The sequence below is a fragment of the Oncorhynchus clarkii genome, chromosome 24, assembly GCF_045791955.1.
Source record: "Oncorhynchus clarkii lewisi isolate Uvic-CL-2024 chromosome 24, UVic_Ocla_1.0, whole genome shotgun sequence".
Taxonomy (NCBI): Eukaryota; Metazoa; Chordata; class Actinopteri; order Salmoniformes; family Salmonidae; genus Oncorhynchus; species Oncorhynchus clarkii.
The window spans coordinates 17212310-17222390 of NC_092170.1; positions in this window are offsets into that span (position 1 = coordinate 17212310).

Genomic DNA, 10081 nt, shown 5'->3' on the forward strand with positions numbered 1-10081 from the left:
CCTTGTCTCTCTCTCTCTCTCTCTCTCTCTCTCTCTCTCCCTCCTTGTCTCTCTCTCTCTCTCTCTCTCTCTCTCTCCCTCTCTCCCTCCTTGTCTCTCTCTCCTTTTCTCTCCCTCCTTGTCTCTCTCTCATTTTCTCTTTCTCTCTCTCTCTCTCTCTTTCTCCTTCTCTCTCTTTCTCACTCAATAGATCTCCTACTTTGTTTCCAAAGAGGGACACTTTGGGTTTATTTCTATACTTTTTGGTCAGTAAGGCCACTAGTAGGCTGGATTACTTGAAAATGACTTTGTGACAACTGCGGATGTAGAAAGGGCTGTATACATTTGATTGATTCATTCATTTATTCATATATGAACAAAATATACATTTTAGTTTTAGGTCCACCACACCCCCTTCTGAGTGGTGTTTAACTAGCCATGTATTTATCCCATATGTTTGCAATATATGCAATATATTTTCTCTCTGTCATCTCAGACAGTGCAGGTGTTACTGGATAGAGCTTATGAAATTAGTAATTGATTGTGGATGGATGATGATTATTGATGGGGTGGCAGGTAGCCTAGTTTGAGCATTGGGACAGTAACCGAAAGGTTGCTGGATTGAATCCCCGAGCTGACATGGTAAAAATCTGTTGTTTTTCCCTTGAACAAGGTAATTGACCCACTGTTTCCCGGTAGGCTGTCATTGTAAATAAGAATTTGTTCTTAACTGACTTTGCTAGTTAAATAAAGGTAACATATATGTCTTTTTTATGAGGTTTAGCGTATTTCTGGTGGCCAAGCTTCATAAATGGACTTACTTGACCTTTGAACCATTTGACCCTGTGTGGAGCATATAGGTCATTCACAAGATACACAATATATTTTTACGGTGTGTTTTTATGCCCATTTTTCTTTTCAAAGAGAGAGGTAAAATAAGAAACCTGCATAATATTGTTATAATATGTCTGCTGGGTAGACAGCTGCTGTTTAATAGCATATTGCATCTGTCCCAAATGGCACCCTATTTGCTACATTGTACACTAGTTTTGATAGGGCCCAGATCAAAAAGCACATAGGGTGCCACTTTGGATGTTCCCATTGAATCACTGGGAGGGTAAATAAGTATATAATTTATATTCCTTTACCATCAGCCAAGAGTGGAATCACTAAGTTATACATCTGTATAGGTTCCCCTGCGGGCTGGGTATGTTCTCTCCAGAGTTTAAAGTCATAAATCATAATATTTAAGGACACAATAACTGGAATCTGGAACACGATTTTTCCTCTCTTTCTGAGTAAAGCAGGTCATCAACATGTTACCTCTCTCACCTGCCTCTCACATTGGCATCAAACATCATCAAGCTACCAATACAGTACCCACAGTCTTGTTCTATAAGAATGAGAGCAGAGCTCTGATTGACAGCTCTGTATTATTTCCAGGGCAGCTGTTGTCAGGTTTTCTCAGGTAAGCAGGTGTGTCCAGGGAGCACCCCTGTCAGCACCTGAGCCAAATAACCAAAGCAAAAACTCACAGCAATAGAGTCTGTGATTGATTGAAAGTTCTCATTCACCAAAGAGAGATGGATATGTAAACTACTGTTCAAAAGTTTGGGGTCACTTAGAAATGTCCTTGTTTTCCATGAAAACATACATGAAATGAGTTGCAAAATGAATAGGAAATATAAGGTTATAAATAATTATTTTTAATTGAAACAATAATTGTGTCCTTCATTTGCAGCAATTACAGCCTTGCAGACCTTTGGCATTCTAGGTGTCAATTTGTTGAGGTAATCTGAAGACATTTCACCCCATGCTTCCTGAAGCACCTCCCTCAAGTTGGATTGGCTTGATGGGCACCTCTTACGTACCATACGGTCAAGTTGCTCCCACAACAGCTCAATAGGGTTGAGATCCGGTGACTGTGCTGGCCACTCCTTTATAGACAGAGTACCAGCTAACTGCTTCTTCCCTAAATAGTTATTGCATAGTTTGGAGCTGTGCTTTGGGTCATTGTCCTGTTGAAGGAGGAAATTGGCTCCAATTAAGCACCGTCCACAGGGTAGGGTATGGCGTTGCAAAATGGAGTGATAGCCTTCCTTCTTCAAGATCCCTTTTACCCTGTACAAATCTCCCACTTTCCACCACCAAAGCACCCCCAGACCATCACATTTCCTCCACCATGCTTCACAGATGGCGTCAAGCACTCCTCCAGCATCTTTGCATTTTTTCTGCATCTCATGAATGTTCTTCTTTTGTATTGTCTAGGTGTTTTTATGTTTATGGTTGCCTAGATTGGTTCTCAATCAGAGGCAGCTGTTTATCGTTGTCTCTGATTGGGGACCATATTTAGGTAGCCATATTCCTTGGATATTTTGTGGGTTGTTATTCTATGTTTAGTTAGCTGTTTGCACTAGTCATATGGCTTCACGGTTCGTTTTGTTGTTTTGTTCAGTGTTCATTCTTCTCATTAAAAGAGTTATGTACTCTTATCAGGCTGCGCCTTGGTCTCCTCATTATGATGACCGTGACATCAGAGTTAACTGGCAACACCTTACCCTCAGTAGCCCCTATACCTATGTACAGTGGGGCAAAAAAGTATTTAGTCAGCCACCAATTGTGCAAGTTCTCCCACTTAAAAAGATGAGAGAGGCCTGTAATTTTCATCATAGGTACACCCGACTACAAAATGAGAAAAAAAATCCAGAAAATCACAATTATGGTGGAAAATAAGTATTTAGTCACCTACAAACAAGCAAGATTTCTGGCTCTCACAGACCTGTAACTTCTTCTTTAAGAGGATCGTCCGGCGCTGCCAGAGTCGCCCGTCCGTCCGACGCTGCCAGGGTCGTCCGGCGCTGCCAGAGTTGCCCGCTCGTCCGGCGCTGCCAGAGTCGCCCGCCAGTCCGGCGCTGCCAGAGTCGCCCGCCAGTCCGGCGCTGCCAGAGTTGCCCGCCAGTCCGGCGCTGCCATAGTCGCCCGCCAGTCCGGCTCTGCCAGAGTCGCCAGCCAGTCCGGCGCTGCCAGAGTCACCCGCCAGTCCGGCGCTACTAGAGTCGCCCGCCAGTCCGGCGCTGCCAAAGTCGCCCGCCAGTCCGGCGCTGCTAGAGTCGCCCGCCAGTCCGGCGCTGCCAGTGTCTTCTGCCAGAGTCTTCTGCCAGAGCCTGTCCGGCGCTGCCAGAGTCGCCCTTCATTCCGGCGCTGCCAGAGTCGCCCTTCACTCCGGCAGTGCCAGAGTCGCCCTTCATTCCGGCGCTGCCAGAGTCGCCCTTCACTCCGGCAGAGCCAGAGTCGCCCGCCAGTACGGCGCTGCCAGGGTCGCCCGCCAGTCCGGCGCTGCCAGAGTCGCCCTTCACTCCGGCAGTGCCAGAGTCGCCCGCCCATCCGGCGCTGCCAGGGTCGTCCGGCGCTGCCAGAGTCGCCCGCCCGTCCACCATAATTTGCAAATAAATTAATTACAAATCCTACAATGTGATTTTCTGGATTTTTTTTCTAATTTTGTCTGTCATAGTTGAAGTGTACCTATGATGAAAATTACAGGCCTCTCTCATATTTTTAAGTGGGAGAACTTGCACAATTGGTGGCTGACTAAATACTTTTTTGCCCCACTGTAACATACTGTAGATATGTAACACAAGTGGAATCCCAGGGTTGATATAATTCTAAACTAAGGATCGTAGTTGTCTAGGAACTGGTTGATACAATTGTAACAAGGAACAGGGTATAATTCACTTCAGACATGTCTGTTTCTCTTTAGCACCCACTACACTCTGTTACCATGTAATAACATAGCACTTACACATGTGGGCAAATTTTTTTTTAAATTTTGCAACATTAATCATTTCAGAGATTTGCGGGGTCAGTTTGTTTTGATGAGCCTGTCTGGAGCATGTGCTAGAATGATACAAGACTTGAATTCACTCCAATCCCCTTCCATTGCCCGAAAAGAGACCATTCTAGTAAAACAACAGCAAACAAGGACGCCTCAGTGCTCCAGGACATTTTTTTTTTACCCAGACGGTAGTGGGTTTTGGTGTAATTTCAGTAAAGTGCACTTCAGAACATTTTCCCACATTACACCTCTTCAGAAACCCCTGGTTCTGTCAGGAGGCGCCCCCTGCGGCTACTTGACTGTGTTGAGAGGTTGGCTGAGACCTCCCACTGTAACCTAAGAGATTATTCATCAGTAATTTATCCCTCTGTCTATCTATCATTCACCTCAGCCTTGCCCTCCTGATGAGGACATGGTTTGAATAATAAGGTAGCTGAGAGAGAGAGAGAGAGAGAGAGAGAGAGGGAGAGGGAGGGAGGGTGCTACTTTCCTGGTTCACTTGAAGGGTAGGATAGGAATTTACCTGTATTGACATACCTCTTCCACTCCTCTCTCTTACTTTCTCTCTCTCTCCCTCTCCCCACCTCTCTCCAGCTCCCTCCCCCCTCCTCACCTTCTCTCCCTCTCTAGGCTCAGGTGTGGATCTTGGTCCATATGTCAGTATAAAAGTTTGGAAGAGGTCTTCAGCGGTTCAGTCCATCATTTCCTTTCTCATTGAGAGGTCTTCTGTCAATGAGAGGCTCAAAGGGTCGACACCTCTCCTCTACCCAGAGCCACTCAGTCTATCTAACCCTTGGCATGTGACCGGCCTCACAGTGTGACACACCTGGCACTTCTTCTCTGACCCTGTGCCGTCTGCTCAGCACCTGACTGCCTGGCGCCGCGTCCGTGACACACCTGGTCACACCTGGGTACGTCTAATCCAGTGGTTTCATTAGTTAGCTAATGCTATTTTATGCAGGTGATGATTTTTTTTATGCAGGTGCATCAAACTGTCAAAAATGTTAAATATGCAAAAATGAGTGTCAATAGACCAAACTAGCTAATTGAACTAATGTGCTATACAGGCTCTTATAATTGGTGCAATTACACAGAGTGAACCAGATCCTATCCTACAGGTCCTCTTGCCATGGGCGAGCTCTGAAACCAATAACTACCCACTCTCTGCCAGTGGATAGGGGATGTGATTAAGGTGTATTTGATGTCCCATTCACACAAGTCCCCTTCTTTGAGTCAGGTAAAGAAAGAGAGAAGGAGAGAGAGACAGAAGTGGTGACTTCAGCAGTACAGTAGCTAGGCCTTTGGAACTTGTTGTGACAGGTTTCCTTCCATGTATCTCATAGCGCTCTGCTGGGCTGCCGTGGGTTGGCTGAGGGCCAGACAGAAAGAGAGAAAAAGAGAGAGACACAGTTAAAAAGAGAGAGAATGAGGATGAGATTAATGCTCTGAAGGCTGGAACCAGCCCTTCAGCTCTGCTTCCTACTACCACACTCTTCTGACTCAATATCACATCAACAGTATTCTTCAACAGACGAATCGTTCTGCTGGAAAGTGTTCAAAGTGTATAGGCTAAGCCAAGTGAATTTAATAAATTCTTCTTCTTCATCAGACTGGACTGGAATGATTGATTGACTCTACGAGATTTAAAGAAGATACTGTGGCCTACTGTATAAGGCAGAACAAGATTGTTGTCGAGTCAAAGAGGGTGAGTTGAGCATCTCTAAATGGTCAAGAATGTGAAAAGGTTGGAAACTTTTGAGCAAGTATGGCGAACCTGTGACATGCCTGTGAAATTGCATTGAAAAACCTAATGTATAGCATGTTAAGGCCCACAAGGAGGGGACCTTGTGTGGTGGTTGTGTGTTTGCTGGGGTGACACTAGTGTCAAAAGAAAAGCTGTGTCGTTGAACAAAGATGAGTCTTGTCTTCTTACCTGCATCTCTGATGTTTAACGGTTGAAAGGACACCGACTAATGACTTTAAACATGCTTTAGTGGCCCACTGGCCCTGTGTCAGCAACAATGAACTGAGTAACTATCCCTACTGTATGATGAACTAATTAATGATAAAATATTTAACAGATTTCAGTCATTACTGTCATCCAAGCATCTGTGATTTTCAAATATATAGATTAGGTGCTGTAGAGCCAAATGCTAAGTGATACGCTCTTGTAAGCAAATATATGCTTCATGTCGGGGTTAGGGATATATTAACCTCCACTCCCAGGCTGTGCTACCGATGGTGAGGTGAAAGCCTGTGACAGAGGCTAGGGTTATATAGCATAACAAAGTTAGAGACAAGGTAATCTAGGTCAGAGGGAGGCGCAGAGACAATCAGATAATCTAGAGAAGTCCTGAGAGGTTAGAATTGTTAGCATGACAGCTGTCAATACATCTCCAAGGGGGAAAGGTTATAATGACATCTTTACGACAGATGAATGACAGGTTTCATAATGACATAATGACATGGTGCCTGGGAACTGAAGGTTTCTGTAGTTTACAGAGAATAAACAGACTTCTTATTTTGAAACACTTACATAACATTAATCTTGAGCCTGAAAATGTAATTGGCAAGAAATGTTATGGATGCTTTTTTTAGCGGTGACAATAAGAAATAACCAAAGGTAAGAATACAAACATAAAGCAAATAGCTCAGAAGAATAAACATTTTAGCATCCTGAAGTGAGGGACATCAAGGAGATTAACATTCAAAAGCTTTGATCATCACAGGAGTTTACAGGCTGTTTATACACAGGACAGGAGTTTACAGGCTGTTTATACACAGGACAGGAGTTTACAGGCTGTTTATACACAGGACAGGAGTTTACAGGCTGTTTATACACAGGACAGGAGTTTACAGGTTGTTTATACACAGGACAGGAGTTTACAGATTGTTTTACACAGGACAGGAGTTTACAGGTTGTTTTACACAGGACAGGAGTTTACAGGTTGTTTATACACAGGACAGGAGTTTACAGGTTGTTTATACACAGGACAGGAGTTTACAGGCTGTTTATACACAGGACAGGAGTTTACAGGTTGTTTATACACAGGACAGGAGTTTACAGGTTGTTTATACACAGGACAGGAGTTTACAGGTTGTTTATACACAGGACAGGAGTTTACAGGTTGTTTATACACAGGACAGGAGTTTACAGGTTGTTAATACACAGGACATTGGTTTACAGATTGTATATACACAGGACAGGAGTTTACAGGCTGTTTATACACAGGACAGGAGTTTACAGGTTGTTTTTACACAGGACAGGAGTTTACAGGTTGTTTATACACAGGACAGGAGTTTACAGGTTGTTTATACACAGGACATGAGTTTACAGGTTGTTTATACACAGGACAGGAGTTTACAGGCTGTTTATACACAGGACAGGAGTTTACAGGTTGTTTATACACAGGACAGGAGTTTACAGGTTGTTAATACACAGGACAGGAGTTTATAGGTTTTTGTTCCAGTCTTTCACTAACACCTCATTCAGCTTATTGTGGTCTAAATTGTAGATGATGAATAGTTGGGGTCAGGAATAAAAACCTGCGCACAGTGCAGTACCCTGTGGCAGAAATCACGCATGTCTGTATTTTACAATGACCGTCATATATTACCATGAGCTGACAATTTTGCATGATAGAGAACAATGTGTGGATCTACTTCTAACATAGTAATGTTGCACACTGCTGAATAAATTCCTGACTAAAGTCCTGTGATAGGGTGATTTTCCTGATGGACGGGAGGTTCCCAAGTTCTTTCCATCTGTCTGGGTGATGGGGTGGGATGTGCTCCAACCTGAGGAGAATAGAGCAGAAACATAAGGCCAAGGGAGGACACATTAACCTCACTGCTCAAATTTCAGTGCTGGTTCAAGTTGCTGAGAACCACAACTACCTTTTTTAATGTGCAATTGCTTTGTAAACAGTGTTACATATTCATAAGCTTGGTCAAGTTCTCACCGATTTACTGTTAATTTATCATATCATTATTCCACATACATTTTCTTTCTATGCAATGGTGAAACACAAGGGAGGGCAAAGTGACAAGAAGAAAGTTATCTAGCTAGCTAACGTTAGGTAAACAGACACTACATGTATGTATTGACTGATCATGTAAGAATGCACAAATAACTTGGCTGTCTAGCAAGCCTAGATTGAACTGGAACATTTTCTCCCAAGCGGGGAATTCAGTCCGCCATTCATTCAGAAGTTTTTGTCATTTTCGCTGTGTCGCAAGGTGTTATGGGATAGCCTCCCTGGCGAAAAGAACAAAAAAGTATGCTTCCATGTGTACTTTGTTTTCCAGACCTCCCAAGTACGCTTATAGAACATCCGGTAAACTTAGCACATACTTGTCTTTTCACGTTCTTATGTTTGGAATCGCACTTGAAAATGACAGTTGATTTCCGTACTTGCTATACGCTCTAGATAGAACACAAGTATGCATTTTGGAACACTGCCAGTGTTTGTTTGACTAAATAATAGTAAAACAAAGACCTAACAGGAGCGCTGTGATTTGCATATATTACTGTATCACATGGTTGACAACAGCCCAGCCAGCACATTCATATGCAGGCATAAGAGCCTGTACAGAGAGGAGAGGCTCTGGGATTATGTTTTAGCCCGGTTTCATGAGCCTACCCAATGGTGTGTTTCAATAATGACATTAATTCAGTGATAGGGTTACCCAGGAAAAACTTCCCCAAAAGGACTAATTCATGGTAAACAGGTTGGAGGAACACCCTGCATATATATTTTGTATGTAATGTATATCTAAATTCCTCAAGAAAGGCATATAGTTAAGGGGCAGGAAACAGTAGCCCCAGTATTTGCAGGCTTAGGTTCCAGCACAGCTCTAACACACCTGATACAACAGATCAACTAATCATGATCTTCAATTTAAACGTGTAGTAGTTGAAACAGTTGTGTTAGCGTTGAGTCAGAAGTTGCCCACCCATGTCTTACTGTCTGTGACATGACATATAGGAGCATAGAGATACTGCACAGAAGCTTATAACGTCTGTGATGGAGGACTTCGGATGTCAACAGGTCACAAAACTGTAAGTAAAGTGAACGAGGGTTAAGTCCCTAGTATTTGTTCTTTGAGATAATATTCGTTTTCTCCCCTCATCTCACTGCTGGCACTCTGGGCTTTAGTTATAACAACACAGGAACCGACAGAGCAAAGGAGAAGAAAAGAAGGAGATGAAAAGAAGTACTTCCTAATTACATGATGGATGAAAGTGAAAAGGTAGACGTTCTTGGTCCATTAGAACTGCCAATCAAATGGTGTAAAGGTGAGGGTTAGTTATGGCAACACCTCAGGACTGGGACCACTGAAACATGCTCAGAAACAAGCACACCTGGGTTCAAATACTATTTAAAACCTTTGAAATACATTGAGCGTTTGCTCTAGCTTGCTTTGAGTGCCAGATGGGTGGGTTTTGCAGTATTGGAACTATTCTATTGGCCCATTAAACCAGGCATACTCAATCAAACACAAATAAAGAACCCGTAATTATGTCAAATACTATTTGAATCCAGGTCTTGTCAGAAACCAACACACCATTCAGCTTTAGAAAAGCTTTAAAGAGGAACTGGACACTTATAGGAAAACCAACACCACTAAACATTGGTGTATCAAATTATTCACATATATCTTTTTGTCTTTAAATCAGATGGGAACCATTCATTCATACATTTTGGCTTGTAAATTGTGGGAATATCCCCAGGACAAACTGTGGACATTTTAATATCTGATTTTTAAAATGGTAGTTTTCTGTAGAGTTATGATGTCATTCCTTTTCCCACATCAACTCACAGACAATGGCAGCGTTTGTTCATCTGAACGGCACATACATTTGTCAGTATTAGCTTCTGGTTGTGGGGAGCATTATCAATACACAGTTCCTAGAGTTAAATCATTTTGACATTAAGGTTAATTCTGTAGATGTATTGCAGTATATTGGTTAGTTCCCAACGAATGACCCTGCTGTTTTTAGTTTTATTTTATTTTATTTGACCATTTAAAAAAACAAGCACACATAAAACTTGAAAAAGCCATACATGCACATGAGGTGAATGTGAAAGTGTACTTGTCACATGGTAAGTACACTTCACCTATGCCATGAAGGTCCAGCCCTTTTGTCAGAGGTCACAGTGCACACACAAACAGGGATGTCACACTATAGTCCTTAACCTCCCACAGATCCCGCTCCACCTTGAATGTAGTTAACCTTCTATGGCCAAAGAAATGACAGCACAGTGT